Below are 21,365 nucleotides of genomic sequence, written 5' to 3' on the forward strand. Positions count from 1 at the left end.
GAATTTTCAGGAACAATTACTGCAGTCTTTAGTGTCACATGATCTTTCAGAAATCATTCTAATAAAACTTAAATTTTGACCAGTAATATGCATTGCTAAGGACTTCATTTGGACAACCTAAAAGGCAATGTTTAGATTTTTTAGATTAGATTCCAGATTTTCAAATAGTTGTATCTCGGGCAAACATTGTCATATCCTAACAAAACATATATCAATGGAAAGAATAGTTATTTAGCTTTGAGAAGATCTTAATTTCAAGAAGAATTGGCTCTTATGACTGGTTTTGTGTTCCAGGGTCACATATGCTGATTTGGTTAAAAGTAAAAAAAAAAATTATAATAATAAAAAAGGCCACTGTAATGTAAGTGATGGGTAACCATCATATAAATGAAATTTAAAAAAGTTTTATTCTTTGCGGTCAGGTTGTTGTTTGTTTGTTTGTTTGTTTGCTTGCTTGCTTGGGACTTTGCAAGTTCTTTCAAGTTCATTAGCCAATCAGATTTTCTGGACACCATTTTCTTGTGGATTCAGAAATGAGGCATTTACAGCTCATGTGATTGGCTCAAAAACATGTTCCCATGAGCAAAGTTGCCAGCTAACAAAATTAGTACTTCCACTGAGGCATGTGCCAGCTGAGCAACTGCCATTGATGATAAATAAGATTGGTGACGGGAATGCTACTTTAACTGTGAGTTTTCCTATAGGTGTTTTACAACGTCCTCAGATATTCAGCATTGTTCAGTCAATATTTTTTTCTCTCTTTTTTCAGATTTTTCAACATTTAGTTGCATGCTTATGTTCCACAGATGAAAAATAAATTATTCTGCACTTTTCGGTTCACGCAACTCGCTGCAAGTTCTTAGCTAATGAGTTCCTGACAGAATTCATTAATTGTTCATTATAATAAATTAGTCCTGTAGCTGTTGTCTGACTTTGAGGAAAGCTTTTTCTAGTAATTTTCGGTTGAATGCTTCTCAGAGTCTGACCATATGTTCTTTTTTTTATTAAAATATTGCATTGTGGTGACCTTTAGGGCTGATGTAACATTGCGTTAGTTCGTTGTTGGAGTTGAGAGAGTTTTAAGGTCAACCCGTCCCCCCGACTCACAAAGTGTGGGTTCTTTTTGTCTACCTGGCTTTCTTTCTTTACCCCATTCTTTTTTTCTCTTCACTTTTCAGCAGTCACCCTTGATGTCACTGCTTTCTTTACATCTCCGGTCCATTTCTCATTCCGTTTCACTCATTCGTCCTCAATGTTAATTTTGCAGCTATTTCTGTCTTTTCAGTCTCTCTTTTTTATCTCGTTCTTTCATGTCACCCTCATCCTATCTGTTTCCCTTGCCTGTCACCGAGCGCGAAACGGCTGATGCGCGTGTGAGCTGCCACGGTACTCACATTAATAACTTTGACCTCTGAGTTGACTGAGATGTTGCAGAGAAATAGTATTTGTCAGTAGATTACATAGGTTGTATCTCATTCCTTCCCTGGTGACCCGAAAGCAAACAGAAACGGCATCATCACAGCCCCTAGTGTAGCCATTGCCTTCCATTCTTTCTTTCTTAAGGTCATATTGTTATATTTTTAAAAAGGTTATGCTGAAGATAGAGCAAGTGTGAGACAAAAAGAACGTTGACATTTGTAGGCATTAGTGGAACATTCTCGATGGCCGGAAAGAGTCGTGAGCGTGCTGTGTGCCTGTTCCTTTTCATCAATGTGAGATCTGTCTTCAGTTTTGGAGCCTTTTTTATTACTGTTATTATTATTTTTTTCCTCGCTCTGCTTCTACAGGCTGTAGATAATCACTGTAATTCATAATGGCATCTCCCATATGGAAGCTGTCATTCAAAGCGCTTTGGGGGCCGCCATTTAAATTTAATGGGAAAATATGGTCATGCATATTGCTATACCCACTCATTGATTATATAATACATCTAGACAGAGCTTTCAACTTTTTTTTTGCTTAAATGTATACTTTTATACATAATTATTGTTCCTTTGTTCTGACTGTACATACATTTCCTGTTTCTTGTAAGAAAAATGTGATGTACAAAAGGTCAGAACTGAGATGCAAAATAAGCATAATGAACAATGGTATTGCATGATGAGGTATGATGCTTGCATTGAATAGTCTGTTTATTTATTTTTATACCGGTAGCTATGCACTCGGCTGTTGTGAAAGTGAAAGTTCGGGATAGTGAATTTCTACCATAAGGTGACAGATTTGCTTTGTACTCTGCAAAAGCTCAGCACGATCCCACACACATTCCCTCAAAGCTCTTGAATAAATACTTGCAGATCTGTTTGATTGCACTGTTTACATCCATGGCCGCGCTCGTCCTCTGCATAAGTGGCACAGTGAGCCCTCACATAACGTCGGAGTTAGCCATGACAACAATTGACCATAATTCACTCGATTATTTCCACAAATCCACTGCTGCATGTTGTGATACAGAATTAAATCCTGTTCATATGGGGATTATATACAGTAGTTTGGATGCATCTTTCGATTGCAGCGGGGAAATCAATAACACTTGACGTGCACCTCCAGGAGATGAAGCTTATGTGTTTGGTAATCTTACTTATTGAATGAACTCTGCTGGATCAGAGTTTTTGCTTCTTTTAGGATTGTCAAATTTGTTTAGTTGGTGGATGCTATAGTTTATAGTATCATAAATCTATAGCGCGTTCCATGTGGACTGACTGTATCAACATCCACCTTGAATTAATGAAGGACACAGAGTAAAGGATTCGCAGTGCAGACTGTGAGGATGCCCACACTAGTGTGTTTCTCACCTCTACTCCAGTGCTGAGTTCTGATCATGGAACTATTCATTTTTAATGAGACAGGAACTCTGCTGAATAGAGAGGTGGGGGATGTTGTGGTTGCTTAAGTCACTTCACGCATTTCTTTCCCCTTGCTGTACTTCTTATCTGTGTACTATTTCTTCCAATTTCATTTATCAAACCTCTCTCTCACACACACACTCTCTGTTGCATTTTTCTTATTTTAGCCTCCAAGACTTTCTGGTGATAAAATTTGAGTTCCCTTAGCTTTAGCCATTATCAAAGCAACAGTTTTTTTTTTTTTTTTTCAACTTATCTCTCTCTCAGTTGCTTCTTCTCTAGCCATAAGTTTTTAGAACGTCTGATGTTCAGTCCCACACATGCTGCAGCTCATTACTCTGATTTGGCACATCTTTGCATAAACACTGTTGGGCGCCAATGACGACCTTATTTAAGGGCAGGGGCGTTTTGTCCAAATGCTGTCTGACAGTGCCTCCTTTAAAAAATAATAAATGTTTATATATTTTTTTTCATCTAGCAACAGCGATACCAGAGGATAACGATTTAGAGGAATGTTGCGTCTTTTTAATTCCCTTTGGGATCATCGAGTTCTCACTGAAAACCTTAAATATAGTGTGAAATGTAGGTGAATAGGCACGAGACAGAAGGGAGTGCTTCTGCATTGCTGTGATTGGCTGGTTACCCTGTCGACACGATAATGCCTGTCTATCATTCATGCATATGGTCGCCAAAATGGCTGTGTGCATCCGCTCCAAAATGGACAGAATGATTACAAAGTAAACATCTCCAAATATAAATTATCTTGAAATTATTTGGAATAATGTTTTTTTTTTTTCTTTCTTTTTCTTTTCTTTTTTTGCGAGGACTAAGCTCAGTTCAATTAAAGCTGGCACTGCATGTGTCCGACCTTCATGACACCTGCAGTGTTATCAGAGGATTTTTTTAATAATGGGCTAAAAAGAAGGTGACTAAAAATAATCAAACAACATCCATCATTCACAAACAACAAACAGAAACTACACAAATGTGCTTGTTAATTTATTATAGTTCTTATTTTTTCAAACAATGTCTTAGAAAAAACAACAACTGAGATATTTCTACATACATTTAAATATATTTAAACTTGCATTTCATGTAGTATGTTTTGTTAGTAAAGTCACACAAGATGGAGTGCTGTTTTGTTGCATATCAGCAGTTAGTTCCAGTCCTCAAATTTGATTGGCCATTCCAAAAGTATTCATATACCTCTTTCTGCAGGTTATATCATTACATTACAACTTGGTGTCTTTATGAGTGAGACACTGAAACATTTACTCCAATGATTCCCTTTAAACACTGATTCATTCTGGAACCAGTCCAGTGACAGAGTGACTCATTGAATCATTTACTCAAACAATTCATTCAAGGCAATTACTCATTGAGGAAAAACGTGACTATACTGTGTCACTCGGTTGATTGTTGTTTTTGAACTGCCTTTGTTGGAAGAGCAAAAATAGACTGGCAATATTTTGTCTAAAATGTATATATTTTTTTATTATTAAGCATTTATATAAAAGCAATACTGCTTATACTCACACTGTTGATCTGCATATCATATTACATTCGAACTGTTATTCAGAACAGCTTGTGGCCAGTTTTTTTATACGTATATTTTTCTCTCTGCCAATAAAAAGAGTTCCAAAGAAGACAAAGCTTCAAGGTTTGTATACTGCGTTCCATAGGTCTATAAACCTTGCGTTAAAATGAAATGAAACTAAATCTGTTACACTTAAACCCCAAATCCAAACAGGAGGTTTGCTTTATTTCAGAAGACCACCACATGGTACTATCGAAAGGGCTTTGGCCCTCTGATGGAGCTCTGCTGAGGGGCCTTCGCTACAAAAGAGACGACTAACTGCTGTCTGCCACAGATAAGCGACGTCTCTGCTTTTAGCGCCTTTTAACTATTTGTGTTTTAGTAACCTCACCAGGTTCATATGAGCATGTCACTCCGACTGTGTCTGGAGTCTCTAGCCTGCTGACATCTAGCTAAAGGGAACACCGTTCTTAGCTTACAAGCTGGCCGGGCTTATGAAGTCTCACAGGAGGAGGTTTATGGCTAGCGACAGAAGTAAACCCGCTTATGACGTACAATCCCTTGCGGGATGTCTCAGGTAGCCTCCATCCCCTGCTGTCTGACCATATCTTCAACCGAGTGACAGGTGTTTGTACGAAGTATGCGCTCTCTCCTTCTTTCATGCTTGTGCAAATTATCCTTCTGTCAGATTTGAGAAAGACGTTCCGACTTCACCGTGGCTTTATTTTGCCTTCCTCCTCCTTAATCTGAAGCAACAGATAGTCAGCCATCTCCACGTTATCTCTGAGCTGTTTCCTCACGAGGAGAAAAACAGCCCAGAGGAGGTGAGGCAGACAGACTGTTATAGCTAAAGCTCGGCTGGATACCTCTCACAGCACCAGAGAGACATGTGGTGCATATACAACTTACTAGGCATTTGCTTGTTGACAGTGATAAAAGTTCAGAGTATTTTTTTTCTTCTTCCTGGGAGTAAAGCGAGGTTCGGGATGGGTATGGGAAGAGGTTGGGAGCCCTGACAAATGGTAGTCGTGCGCTGACATTCAGTGGGATTGGTTCTATGCGTTCAGAGCTGTTCGGGGTCTCTTTTGACGATAGGTTTTGCGGAGGTTTTGACAGCCCCTTTGCCAGCGGTCTCACTTGTCGACGATGAGGTGCATTCCAGCAGCATTAAGGAGACAAGATATCGACCACTCTCTCTGTCTCAGAAATCTTTTGACACTGTTTCAGTCTCCTGTGTGAGTAAACCTCCCTGCTCAGCTCTATACGTGAGTAGGCAAACTCACAGGAAATCATATACACTTCGTTTCACAAACTGTTGGGGGAATCATTCGCCGTTATGTGTGCGTTATTTTAACACCAGATTCATTCAAAGAATTATGTAAATCAGGCAATGCTGATAAACTAAGGTGTGGGCACATTTACTGGTATTTGGGAAATTTTCATAGACAAAATCCAGTCATTTCAAGAGGAATCCATGCAGTCAGGAATTTTGTGTGAGGGGGGACATTTCTCAACACTTATATTGTAGTGTTGTTTATTCACCGCTGGGTTCACCACTGTGACCAGCAGAACGCGTGCTTGGTTTGAAAGTGTGTGAGCTGAGCTTTATACATTACTACACTCTATTGACAAAAGACAATTGACCTTTTTTGATAGCATAATTTTGCTAATGTGACTGCAGGTGTTTACTGGATGATTCAGTGAAGGACTAGTGCAATCTGGTATACTTTTTTATATTTGGGCCTTACCACATCACTCTTTATAAATCAGAAATTGTTTTCAACTATACCACAAGACTGAATAGAAGCTACATTGCTCCAACATTTGACCAGTTATTGTTGTCAGTATCAATAGATAATATACACATACACATCTCTTTTGAAAGGCACTAGTAGTTTTGTGAACAATCTATAATGAGGATCATTTTCATAGGAATTTACATACTGAAAGGAGGCAAATTTGCACTGAAAATGTTGATAATATTGCATTTAAATATTGGTTAAACTTCATTGCGAGCAGTTAGTGAATAAAGATGTAGGATTTTGCATTGGCTGGTGGCACTGGTGCAAAATTTCACAAATATGAATATTAAAAGTAATCATAAATATTCCCTTGAATTTACAGTTAAAAAACTGGCAGCTGTGGTTGCCAGAATTCACTGTAAAATAAAAATTATAATAATAAATGTTTTTCCTATATTATAACATGCCACTTTCAAAGTTACAACCATGTATTTGTGTTAAACAGTTTACCAAAGACGTCTTAAAAGCAAATATTAAATGAATGAAAATGAATGTGGTTATTAAAATACTGATTTTCAATTTATACGGCACAGTAACAATTAAGTTGTTAACTGGCGTGGCGTAATGGTTAACGATAGGTTGTAGGTTCGAATCCCTCAAGGAGTGATCCATGAGTTTATTACCCTCTTGAGCAAGGCATTTAACCCCAGTTTACTCTGGGGGGATTGTCCCTGTACTAAGGCTAATGTAAGTCACTTTGGCTGTATGCAACATATCTGTATAGTTATTCTTCAAAATTGTGTACTTATACCAATTCAAGCTCTTGTATCCAGAGAAGAAGCCAATTTTTAATAGTATTTTCTTGCTTGTGCCTTGCAGTGACCACAGTGTTAGGACAGAAACATTAATCATGTTCGCTAGGTCTGCTGGTTAATATTGCGCTAACTCCTGCTTAACATTTTGGCTCTGAGGATCTTCCATTTTGTGTTCTTATCTCCAAGACCACGGCGCAAAAGGCATTTGAAATATCTGTGACCCATGATCGCTCAATCTTCTCTATCCCCCTCTCCGCACAGCACCTGCAAGACATGAAAAAGGGATAAAAGGAACATGCAGCTGTCAGCCAGGATCACGTCCAAGTGTGTGCGTCACATTCTCTTTTTCTTTTCCACCCACCTGAAGTCAGAGGCAGATAAGAAATATTATTTCCTTATATTTTAAAACTGACGTCTAATGGATTTCATTAAGCCATCTTTAAGGTTTAAAGTGAAATTAGTTTCTGAATAATTCATTGAATAAATAATGGAGATTACTATACTATGATTAACAAACTGTGAAACATGTCAGCATTTCATTTTGGGCTCCTGTATTCCAATTACAAACATTGCTATTGTGTGCATGAATTAGAGCGAGAAAGCAAAAATAAAAAAAGCATCATAATTTAGAATCGGATTCGGATTAGCTAGATATCTCACCATTCACTTGCAATGTAGATGCTGTATCATCCGATATATAATGAAGTGAGCAGTGCGACAAAGCCAGAATAATCAACATGACGCAGAGTAAATAAGAGATTTATTGTTCATTGCAAACAGCTTATTTTATGATAATGGGAATGTTAGCAAGAGGCCTAAACTACACACATACAGTTGGTGAGCTCCAGTGGAGCGTCCAAGAAATTTTTATGGGGTGACCAGGTGGGGATAGTAAAAATCTTTGGGTGGCGAACTAGAAAGGCTGTTGCAAGCTATGCAGCTTGCAGTTTTGTAGATCTAGAATTTGCTGTTGTCAACAAACCATGTAATACCAAGTAAAAATGAGTCAACAATAGAGAAATTACCAGTTCCACATAAAATGTGGTAAATTATTTAAAAATATTTTTTATCATCATTAATAGTAATATTAACCTTTTTTTTTTTACTTTTTTTTAAGCTACAGTCCATAACGAGGGCGCTCTAATGCTGCTCAGTGCTCCTGTAGTCTACACTGAAAAAAATAGAGCGCCCTCTCACGGCTGTAGACGGTAACGTTTTCTCTTGGTTCTAAATAAATGCAACTTATAGTCCAGTGCGACTTATATATGTTTTTTTCCTCGTCATGACGTATTTTTGGACTGATGCGACTTATACTCAGGTGCGACTTATAGTCCGAAAAATATGGTATTTAGACTGGTTCTGGTAGCCCAGTACCTGCGTATACTGATATGATCAGCCCTATAGTGAACCACTTTACCTTTTCCTGCATTCCAATCCGGTCTTTAATATGTAACACTCATCTGTTACTGCAGTGATTTAATAGGCAAATTAAAGGCTGTCTAGCTCATTGGACTGGTCAGGGATGTATTTATTGCATGTATTAATGTGTGCTGCTTCCAGGCTGCAGATGAAATGAGCTGAATGTTAGCAAGCTATTTATGGGCTGATATGAAAGCTTGAAGATGACTGAAAATTGATTCATTTCAATAAGAGCTGGATATATACGGGGAAATGGTATAATGTCGAAAGAGCCGGACCCTTTCCGTGCGCCAGACCGGCATTGTAAATAAGTCTTTATTTTTAATAAGCTCACATGGTGAAATGGAGGCTAATAAAGTTCACATCAAAATTATGCACTTAAATCATTGGCTTTCCAGTGTAATGCCGTATCGGAGAGAGAATTAGCGGGAAATAGGAAGGGGTCGACTGTGGTTGTGTAAGCCATTAAGTGTGTCAGGTATTATGTCGTTCTTTTCAAGCTTGACAACCTTAGCATTTTTCAGTCTCCCAGAAAACGGATTTTGCTTAGCTCTCTCAGCAGCGTTACCAGCACAGCAATCGTGTCTAATGGATTTTCCAGCTCCGCAACGGCTGAACACACAGAAAAGTTACAGAGAGACTGACAGAGAGGTCATACACGTCCTCCTTAAACTTTTTTTTCCTTGTGTGTGTGTGCTGCAAATGTTTATTTATTAACAGGGAGCTCAGAGGACCTGCCAAAGGGCTCCAGAGCTGATGAGATAGTGTGAGAGGTGAGAAGCCTTGTTGAGGAATATGTGAATGTGGTTTGAGACCACACGTGATAAGCCAGTTTGTGTGTAGAGAGTGTGTAGGTGTGTATGTGAGGATCCCTTGCCCTGATCATTTCGGAGGACTTGCAGGCTAAAACGAAAAACCTTGAAAGCTTGCTCTATAAAAATGGAAATACAGCAGAGTATATGTGCCATGGCATTATTCAAATCGTGCCAAATATGCCCAATAATATCACACTTGCTTCATATTGTAACAAGGTGTCTATCATAAAAGGAATAGTTCACCCAAAAATGAAAATTGTCATGATTTCCTCATGTGTTATTCAAAACTTGGTGGTTTGTGTTCTTCTGTAAGACACAAAAGAAGATATTTTGAAGAATGTTGTGGAATGTCCCTTTAAATATCCTTATTCCTAACCATTGACATCTTATTCAGTGCAAATTATTATTATTTTTATTTTTTTCAGAAATCTATTTTGTGGATTTTTAATAACTGTTTAATGTAAAGAAACATTTTAGACACTCTTTCAGAACTACTTTTTTTGTCCCATTAGAATTTCCCTGCATATTTGTGCAATTATGCATAATCTATAATGATAAATAATAAACAAACACAGTATACATACATATACTGTATTATGCAAACAAAAACTTTTATTTTGCATGAGATTAACCATTTGACAGCACTAAATATCACTGCTTTAACTGTATTTTTAGTCAAACATTGTAATGGTAGTTGTACAAAAACAGCTAAAATGTTTTTTATTTAAAGTTATAAGAGTTGAGAAGATGATTTTTAGAAGCCAATATGATGACAGTTGACTAAAATGAGCTGAATCGCTAATAACCAAGTGCATAATGCATTGCTTGCGCATCTCAAGCTTATTTGCGGCACAACTAAAAGGAAAATAAAAATCAAGACGACAACGGCTGTTTCAAACGTCAGTGGAGATCCGGAAGGCCTGTAGTGAGCGTGTCCTTTGGAAGGTCAACTTTATGATCAATGGATGAAAAAAAAGGAAATCAGGAACTCACAAAGAGAAGAAAGCAAACATACTGCGCCGCAAAGACGCAAGCATTTGACCTTTAAGGGTTTTTGTTCCGTGGTGAGATCAGAATCTGATAAGGAAAAAAGAAATTTAGCAGCCGTTGCACAGGGAGAAGCCAGAGATAGTCAGACAGTGGAGGCCGGTCACAGCTATTGTGCCGTTGCTCTTTGAGAAAACAATGAGTGTCCCTGAGGACCCAGTACGGCCACCTGCCACTAAATGGCAAAGGAAGAGATTGCTTTGACAGTAACCTGCAGAGGGAGCAACCTTGAGAGTGTGTGTATTTGCATGTGTGTATGTGAACGTGTAAATTAGACACAGAAAGGTCAGAACTGCTGTCTTATAGCGTTCTTTGAGCTTACAGTCTCAGCGCTCAGCATGCTTTAACAGGCAGAGCGCAGGTGGAAACTATATCTTCGCATGCTGTGTTGTCACCTGTCGTCTTGATCAGGCGAAACCGTCTTTCAGAAGTCCTACAAAAATAGGTCAGGGAACATCATTTCTAATAAATTAATTCATTTTAAGTAAACATGCTCATTTGTTTGTTTATTGCGCTTTTAACTCCGGTTCAAAGCTCATTCAGGAAATGAAAATGAGATGTCCTTGAGATCTCTTTCATTAGTCATTTTTAGCTATGGAAATCAACAAAGAGCTGCTAGAAGCTGCCGGAAAAGACTGATGCAGATGAATGTAACGTTTAGACAAACAGATATGTCTGGAACAGGTCACAGCCACTTCAAACAGAACCTCCAGGAGATAAAATATGGATTCATTTCTAAAAGGTGCGCCATTGACCGTTAAAGAGTGTTCTAGGTCTGGTGAGGGAGGTATTGATTTTCTCGGTCTCTTTCTAAGGTGCTAGACTGAATATTTTAAAAAATAAAGACAACATAATTAAACCGTTTCACACTAGTGTTTTTTTCTCTGATGGATCAGATTGTAGCAGCTTGGCTGGACAGATAAACAAATAAACAGAATAATCATCCAATCAAATTCATATCGCACTGCTCTAGACTCTAGACTACATGCTGTGGCCGGTGGTACTCGTTTCAAATCTTGAGAAATTGTTTTGTCATTCATTTCCTTTTATTCGCTAACCGTCTGCAATCAGATTGAGAGAAATTTGAATCATTTACATTTTGTCAGTTATCAGACGCTTTTATCCAAAGCAACTACTAACTGAGGACAATAGAAGCAATCAAAACCAACAAAAGAGCAATATTATGACAAGACTTGGTTGGGCTGATGCAGAACAGGTAGCAAGGTTTTATGTTTTATAATAAATAAAAAGAAAATAAGTAGAATCAAATATTTTTGATGTGAAAACGTGTGTGCAATATTATTACCAGCATTGTTTTTTCACAATAAATATTTTAAGAAATAGAATATAGTTTTAAGAAATGCAAGACTTTTTTTGACCACATATTTTGTTTCTTTTCTCTAATTTTTGCATAATTTCTTTAAAGCAGCATTTACCAAACTTTTTGCACTAGAGTTGACATTAACATTAATGATATTCATTTTATTTAAATACGTATATTTTTAATAAGTATTTTATTTTAATGTTATTTTTTATTGTAGCATTATTTTGAATTTTATGCTGTTATTTAATTATTCACTGTTCATCAAATCCTGATGCAGTCCCCTTAATCAGATGCAAAACCAACACACAGACAACATTTGCAAATAAGTTATGCTGTCAGTGAGTGCAATTCATTCTCAGTGAATTCTTCCCTTAGTATTTTGACTTTCTTTCAACATGTTTCGCCTGTCGGATCCAACAATGAGTCTTTTTTGCTACAAAAATTGTAGATATGTATTGAATGGCAGTTTTCCGTTCAGAGCTGGTAAATCTATGACAGTGGGCACAGATGGAAGATTTAATCATCTGGACATAAGACTACTTACAGTTATGAGTAAAAAGAAATATTTCATGAACAATTGACAGCTTTGATCCATCTAACAGATTTTTGTGACAGGATGTAGCTATAACTGTGTCAAATACGGATGGGTCACCATGGTTGTTACACCACTAGTCTGTTAGAAAGATTGATTAGTGTATCTAGATACTTTATAACATATTTTTGCTTTGGTGTTTTTAGTAGTGGAGCTTAAATTGGCCTTTACTTTAGCTGTGAGGAAGTTTGCATGGGAAAAAAAAAACTTAAATGCATTCCTTTTAAAAAACCGCCATTATTGCCATATACATTTCAATGGACACCATTGGCCACTGCTGTTGTGTATTTAAAATAGTGTACTGAGTTCAAAATAGATAAAAATGAGTCTCAGCTGTTTCAAAATATGAGAATGTGTCTTGTTTAAAAGCCCCCTCAGAAACATGGTCCAAACCGGTTCAGACAGCCCATCAACTGGCTAGCTTTGAAAATATGCTGCTTTGCACACACACAAGTTACAAAGTCAGTTTATTTTGATGAAGGCTGTCAAAGTGTGTTTGTGTGTTTTACCCCGAAACCAAATCTCCAGTCAGCAGATAGATATTTTTCAGCATTTTTGTGGTTTTGAGGATTGTTACGCTTCTTTCGAATACGTATTTACTTGTATGAGTGTGAAAACAAAAAAGACTGGAAAAATGAGGAGAGCTATACAACATCCACAGACCTCTGGTGGAAATGATAGCAGCAAATTAAAATTGCTGTTCCATTTAGGGAATTGGGATTACTTGCCTTCAAGAAAAGAAAAAAAAAGGCAAGAAAGTAGAGAGAAATGCTGAGAAAATAAAGTGTTAAAGAGAGATAAAGCTAGGCGGAAGGAAACGCAAATTAAAAGCTTACTAACATCCCAGAACTTCAGTCAGTCCTTCTTGACAGAAGCGTTCTGTGTATTTTATTATTTATCAAATGTGCCTTCTGGGGAAATATTCTGAAGACTATTCAACTCAACAAGGGAACTCTGAATTAGAGAATGCAAGCATCCCAGCCCTCCATTTTCTCTGGCTTTTGTCTTCAGAATGATCACGTGTGTACTTATGTTCTATGAATAAGGATGAGTGCCTTGTCTCTGTACATATATATCAAACTCTGTGGCACTCTACAACTTGCATGAATGCGAAAAGCATGTTGAGTCGAATCGTCTGGCTGGCTGAGCAGAGCTGCTGCTGTTTGTTTACCTGTAATCTTGTTCCTCTGGAGAGGTGATCAACACTAAAGTTGCTTCAGGCTTCTGTAGTGTCCTTGCGTCACACTTTAATGAACGCCCAGAAAAGCCTCAAGGCTGGTGTCTTCACTTCCTTAAAACAAGCCAGGACAAAGGCCTGGAGAGACACCAACAAATGTGTCGCACAAATATGATATGTGATATGGACACCGTGCGGTGTGGTTGTTACCACATTGTTTATTTATTTATTTACATTATTAAATTTTTTTGCTCCATTTTTCTGGGAACCCCCTGGTACCCTCTTGAGGGGGGTCCGTTTGAAAACTTTTGGTCATGACTAATTAAAGTTGGAATGGTCAAGTCTGAAAAGTAACCCAGATGTTCCTGTATTGCTACTTAAATAGTTATTTCGTTAAATAGTGCTGTTTATCATGTTTTAATTTATGTCGTGTAAATTAGATAGTTTGTTGTAATTAGTGTAAATAGCTTTCTTGCTCCATTTGTTATTGCAATCCTAATTACATTTTGGTTTTATAATAGATATGTTGCTTTGCATTATCCACATTATTTTTTTGTTGTAGTACCAGCATGTAAACAAATAATAAACAAACGTGAAAATAGTAGCTTTTAACAATGCAGTGAATGCACATTTATAACCTAAATACATCTGGTTAAAGGCTAATCAAGCAATTTTTTCTTTTTTTTTTATGAATGAATGAATGAAGTTTGAATGAATGGCACAAGGTTTTTGGTTGGATGTGATCAATTGACTGAGCGATTAACTCTGTAATCCGTCCGAGCATTTCAACAGATTCAGTTTCAGCCGATAACTTGGGTTTAATTCAGTCCAGTCTGTGAAATGGATTCAGCCAGTTTATTAAAAAGAACCAATTCAAAAGAATGCACCCAATTGGTTGTCAGTGTGACTAATGTTTTTGTAAGAAGCACACACTTTTCTTTCATGCCAATGAGGTGTATTAATCACTTTGACACCTCCGACTGATGTTCATTTCCCATTCTTTTAATTGTTTCCACTTCTCTGGGCTTCCGCACAACTTCTTTATCTCGTGTCCGCTCTATTTTCCTGGGGCCTAAAGCACATCTTTCTATACCATGAGCTTCCAATTGTGAGATAAGAGAAGGCAGAGAGAACAGCAGTGACCAGATTCTCCTCTGCAGATCTAGAGCAGATCAACACTCAATGCCTGAAAACACGGCCATGTCCTTAAGGATCTCACTATCCTTGAGGGGCCTTTTTTTTCTTTGTTTCTTGTTTTTTTTTTTTTTTTTGAAAAATTGCAACAAAATATAATTTTTATTATTTTTGTTTAATTGTATATTGAAATGGTTTTATGAACTTAAGACTATCATGTGAAATTGATTTTAGTAAATTATGTTAAAATTAGCAGCAACTCAAAATACACTGAGTTCAATTGTATTAGGCTTATTTCATGGACTAACGATGACCAACACTTTTACATTACTAAATCTACAATCTAGGTTAATAAAAAATATACTATTATTTATCGATTTTGTTACTGGTCATGTTAAATGATTTTGTATGTGTAAACGAACATGTTAGTATTGAAACTTATATTTTCATTATATATAAAAATTACTGTTGTTTTTATACACTAACATTCAACGTTTTGGCAGTTTTCTTTTTTTTTTTTTAAGAAAGGAATAATTCAACAAGGATCATTAAACTGATCAAAAGTGACAGTAAACGCAACTTTGTGCAGATGTTTCCAAATCTGCATATTAATGATTTCTGAAGGATCGTGTGGCAATGAAGACCGGAGTAACAATGCTGAAAATTCAGCTTTGCCACCACAGGAATAAATTAAATTTTAAAATATACTCTGATATAAAATAATTATTTAAAATTGTAATAATATTTTGCTGTATTACTGTTTTTTAATTGTATTACTAACAGTAGTTTATGTATATAAAGTATACATAAATAAAACATACCTATTTCTAACAGTACTCTTTTCATGTAAAGTAGTTTCAAAGTGCTACTGCTACATCTTACAGCAGTATCGCACCATATTGCTTCTAAACACCTTATGTTAGCAGAGCAAATGTGTCTACAGGTGTGCAGGGTTTTTTTTTTTTTTTTTTTTTTTTACACAGTGGGAGTATTTTAATGAATATATGCTACTTACAGTTGATTGAGTTTGTAATATTAATAATAATAAACTGTAGTGTAGTAATTCCATGACCCTTGCTGAAGCATTGCACATGTGCTTTCAAAGTTTATACTTCTTCAACATAGCACTGCACAATTAAAATCCCCCAGAAACTAGGCTAATTATACTCCAAATATACTGCCACATGGCATCAGGAAAGCTGAGGATGGCTGTTCTTAACATATTAGTTCTCCAGGATGGCTATACGCCACTATATGCAAGAAGCAGGAAAACAACTGGTCATACATTAGTTGTATTTCAGCCCATTGGCCTGCAGGACTCAGAAAACCTGGTTCAGTTCACAGTTGAGAACTCACTTAAATGTTTTCGTCCTCTGATTTGTGGACAAAGTGTCAAGACCTGTTGATTAAGTTCTACTTGGCATTGCAGGACCTCAGTGATCAAGGCTAAAGAGTAAAAGATGGCTTTCGAGAGCTCTTTCAGAGAGAAACATAAATAATACAGGGCAGATAGATGTGGGGGGTGGTTACAGCATATTTGTATCTCAGGCACCTAGCAGCGTCACACAAAAAGTGCTGTGTGCAGAAGTAAAACAAGTGTTTTGGTTCATTTCCACTAATTAGCAGTCCAGCCATGTGATTTTGTGAGGAGGATTTGAAGCACGTCCGATCTCTCTGCCATAGCTTTTTTTTCCCCTAACACAAACTACCCCTCAAACTCCAGACCTATCAATTCACAACTTGTTAGATTTTGCCATTCCAAAGGGAAATTCACAAAACCGCGTATTAAAGTGTTTACTCAACATCCTGAGTGCATAATATGACAGTCACATCTGCAAATGTCATATTCCTCACAAACAGTACATTTATACAGTTATGAGACTGTGAAGAGCAGCACAGACTTAGAGTGTTATAACCCACTTCGCTTCATCAAGCATAACCGCCATTGTCAAAAGTGACAGAATGTTTGGGTCAGGGGGGACCCGCGTGAGTGTGTGCCTGGGTTGGTGCGTGTGTGCGAGGGTAACAGTTTGGTGCCCTCACTGTCCTCCTGTCTTTGTGTTGTGCGGGTCCGCTGGTCGTACAGAGAGTTCTGTGCCGCCGTACATTATTCCTCCGTCAGTCAAGCGGAACAATGCAGCCCTCCAGTAGCAGAGCTGAAGACCTTGCCACGTGTATGTGTGTGTATTCACACGCACACATCTACACTGTGCAGTTGTGAGTGTGTGGATCTCTTTGTGAATGTCATGCCCGTTTTTCCCAGTACTACCTGCAGTGGTGCAGCAGGTGGACCTGATCAGGGATGGGTTAATGGGAAGGACTATATTTTATTCCTGCAAATACTTTTAAACAATACCCTTTTTTGGCAGCCACCATTTAGGCAGAGAACTTTAAAATATATATATATATATATATCACCTAGAAATAAAAACTACTTTCTTATGCCCTCAATGTCATTCAGTACTCAATTAGTTGCTCTACTATACAAATGTCTTTTTCAAAGTTTTTGAAAGAAGTCTCTTATAATCACCAAGGCTGAATAAGATATTTTTTTCATTTCTTTACGCCAATCTTGGTTGTCATATTATCTTTAAAAACAATTCTAATATGCTGATTTGGTGCTCAAGAAACATATAATTTATCAATGCTGGACTCCATTGTGCGGTTTAATATTTTTGTGGAAACTGTGCTGCCTTTTTTCAGGATTCTCCGTTAAATAATTCAAAATAGCAGAATTTATTTGGAATATTAACAATATTTTTAACATTATAAATATCTTACTATCATTTTTGGTCAATTTAATGTGTCTTTGTTGAATATAAGTATTTATAGTTTCCAAAAAATTAAAAAAGAGACACTCAAGAAGCAGTGATATCTAATGTTGGCAAACTGAATTGTGTTTGCATATTTCTAATTGAAACAGGAAGTTGGAACCAGACATGTGTCAATATCGCCAATAGCCATTAATATACATCAAAACCTAGAAAATTCACACTTAATAGCTTGTACCAAAAAACACAAAACAAAAAAAAGCCATCAAGACACTTCAAAATGAATAAACTAGATCTTTTGTATCAAGTTTGGAAAACAATACAAGTAGACAGATAGATGCAAAAAACACTAGCCTGAGAATGCTTGTGTTTATAATTTAGTTATGGATCTTATTCCAAAAAGCATTTTATTAGACAAAACAATGTGTGCAGTACAAGTTGCGCAAGCAATATTTTTGATTCATTTCAAGTGAATTTGCAAGGTAAGGTTTCGGTGTACACTGGCATATAGATGAACCTAATGCTTACAGACATCAAGTAAAAACCACAAATCTCCAGCTTTGATGCTCTCATCCCTCTAAATCCTATCCATATGGCAGGAGTTGTTTTTCCACTCACAGCTGATTCATGAGCTGCTTCATCTTCAGCTCCAGATGACCCCTGCACACCTCTCTGTGTCCAAACACCACCCAGTAAGGCAAAGAGCTTGTTGTAAAGCTCCTGAGTTTGTGATGTTGTTCTGTTTGTGAGCGCAGGGCTGAATGACCTTCAGGGGAGCCTGCAGAGAACATCAAACGCTGCAGCTCTCCTGAACTGTCTTAACCTGTACCGTAGGCCTGAACGTGGAGAGAGGATGCACCTCACAGCCACTCAATCCCCACCATCATAGAGCTGCTCCTGGCTATATTTTGTCTTCTTATTTCTGTGCATTCCTCATTCTATCTAGCATTCTGTCTGTCTGTCTGTCTGTCTGTCTATCTGTCCATCTTTATATCCATCTAGCCACATACTCATTGGCCTACACTCATACACACTCTTACAGACATGATTCTTTAGTTTTTCTTACTCTCATTCTAGCATCCTGGTCAATATCTCTTCCACGTATAGCATCTTCTTACACATTATACCTTGACATTCCAAAATCTGAATTGCAGCTTCAGTAAAGCTGTCTTGTGCAGAAATGTCAATCGTTTATTGATTTTTCTTGTTGTTTTTTTATTTATGTGCGCTGCAGTTAAAGCTTCTGACTAGAATGAGAAATTGTAATTGAATATCGTAGTGGATTTTTGCACTTCACATGGACACATTAAAACTTGTTTTGAATTGCTATTCCAAGAAACTCCTACTAAAAGGTATTTTTTATTGGATTTTCAAACTTGCAAATATTATAAGGCTACCAGTCTGTGTTAATAGTGGGCATTTTTCGAAATAGCTGATTCATTCAGGAACAAAATTAGTTTTCAATTCGAATCATTCATTATTAACACTTGTCATTAACTTGTGATCTGTATCTGCATGCTCTCAAAATGCACATTAAAAAGACTCTAGTAAACACATTTGCATTCACATATCATGTCCGACAAACGGTTCCTACTTTTATTATGCAAATGCTTCGCTCAACAAGCTTTACAAAATATACCAGAAACACTCAGTCCCCAGTTGCCTTATTTTCTATAAATCCTATTCATGTGGACAATATTTACAGTAGATTCGCTGTGTTCAACTTGTGGTCAGATGCTGGTCATCATATGCCAAGTGTAAACAGGAAGTTCGTCAAACAAAACTCAGTGCAGATTGGCGCATAGTCAACCAGTTAGACTGTCGAATAATGCTATCTTGTTTTTAAATTTAGTATGCATGAGGAAATCAATAAATGGACTTTTCACCTGAAGCTGAGATTTGTTGGCACATGTCTGTACAACCCTGTTTTTCTTATGAAACCTAAAGGCAGAGGACGGAGAGAGTTAGAGGGAATTCTGGTTTGGCATCGTCTTTGGGCTTGTTGTTTTTTAACAAAAACACTTTGAGGATGACCATTCTTGCGTTCCCATGCCAACATCCCATCCCATAATGAAACGATATCATGCAGGGCAACTCCTGTGAATCCAGTTTTTTTCTTATTCAAACACTTGAGGTTTAGCCTCCGTCTCTTGATCCGCAGGTTTACCCTCTGTATGTCAGTTGTGGAGTGACAAAAAGCCTTCAATGACAATAATTAGCTCATTCCATTAAAGCAAATTAGCCTAATTTACAAAAACATTGACTGCCGTTGTTGCTTCACACAAACATCCATCTCTCTGTTTTTTTATCATGAGTGTGTTTTTGAATCTTTCCTGCTGGCAGATGTTTTTGTTGGTGCTTAGTAAGGAAGGAGAAACAAATTTAAATGATCAATTTTCCCATCAACAACAGGCTGCAATTAATGTATTCAGACCATTTGTGGAGGTTTCCAAATAGCAAAATCATTTTGATTCTTGATTTAAAAGTTCTAGACATTTTCAGGAGAACTGACAGAGTAAAATGTTATCATTCTGCCAGTAAGATGCACTATGTTTTTTTTCCGTTTTGAGCAGAGCTTGTTAAAGTTGGCAGCATGCTTTCATGTGTCAGTGGTTTGGTGCTCATACTGAAAACTGCGTATTGGCCTCTTCCCCTCCCATTTGCAATTATTCACCAGATGAAACTCTGGAGTGTTGAGCAAGCCGTGCTGCAATTGGTGAAATGGATTCTACGCTTTATTAGCCTGTTGTTTTGGTGCATCTTCTGGCAGGAAGCCGTGTGGTAAATTGGATAGATGGCTTGATAAAAAGCTTGTCGTGCAAGATATTTCATTGCAGAATTATTATATATTTATTTATTTTTTTGCCTGGCACTCTTAACAAGTGACTGGGTCCCACAGTGATTCATGAAATCAATTTGTCTTGTTATCAGTGGGATTGTGGAAGAGAGATAAAATCAGTAGGAAGTGATTTTAGTTCCATCTTTCTTTCTTTTCAATCCTGAGGGAAGAAAGAGTTGAGAGAAGCGGCACTCAAATATATTTGGCACGCTTTGACCCTCTTGTACTGGAAGTCTGCAAAGACTGAACACTGTCGGAACAATATGCAGTTGAAGTGTCACTAATGCATAGATGAGACTGGGGCTAGTTGTCACAAGGGTTTTTTTTCTTTTCTTTTTTATTTTATAAAACAAAAAAATTTTTATCTCTAGTGGTTTTGTTTAGAACGTCTTCGTAAAAATCATCCTCATGTTCTTAGCCCAAATTTAAATATACAATTTTTGTTTTTACTGTAGAAACTATAGCTATAGTGTTGGGTCACATATGTTTTGAATGCTGTTTATGACTTTATATGAAATTTTAAATGCAATAAAAGTGCAAAATGAACAGTGGAAATTTAAAGAAAAAAAGCTTTAATATATGCGTCTTTACAGAAATTGATTTTCAAAAATGAATTTAAATGAATAATTCATCAAAAACAATTATATTTGCTTAATATTTACTCAACCTCAGGCCATCCAAGATGTAGAAATTTAGCATCACATCACTTGCTCGCCAATCGATCCACTGCAGTGAATGGGTGCCATCAGAATGAAACAGCTGATAAAAACATCACAATAATCCTCAAATAACAAACACACAGCTTTTCAGTTTTCACGAGACGTTCATTTATGGACTGGAGTTGTGTGGATATCGTGATGTTTCATTCTGACGGCACCCATTCACTCAAGATGATCCATTGTGATGTGCAAGTGATGTAATACTAAATTTCTCCATATCTGCTCCAGTAAAGATACATCTACATCTTGGCTTGCCTGAGGGTGAGAAAATGTCCACCAAATTTCACCACGTTTTCTGGTGAACTCTTCCTTCAACCTGAGAAATATGAACTATTTGTGAAAAGTCCCTGACTCCCATATACATCGAGCAGGAGTGGTCTACTAAAGTTCTGTGACCGAACTTCTGGTAAAAGTGAAATAGAGCTCTATTTTTTAAACTGTGATTAATCTAGACATGGCACATGGCTCTCTCTCTCTCTCACTTGCTCGCTCGCTCACTTTAAGTAGAGCTGAAGCTGTGGAACTTTCCCTCAGGTGTAACTGAACGGACCATCTGCTATTGTTGACCAGAACCCTTTCCAAGCAACCATA

The 21,365-nt window shown here is 37.2% G+C and overlaps 1 protein-coding gene across 1 annotated transcript in view; it reads left to right on the top strand.

The window, feature by feature from the left end:
* LOC113111038 (cadherin-4-like) overlaps window positions 1–21,365 on the top strand; it is a 137,196-nt gene that overhangs the window by 107,009 nt on the left and 8,822 nt on the right. The window lies entirely within an intron of this gene.

This window comes from Carassius auratus, chromosome 11 (assembly GCF_003368295.1).
Source record: "Carassius auratus strain Wakin chromosome 11, ASM336829v1, whole genome shotgun sequence".
Lineage (NCBI taxonomy): Eukaryota > Metazoa > Chordata > Actinopteri > Cypriniformes > Cyprinidae > Carassius > Carassius auratus.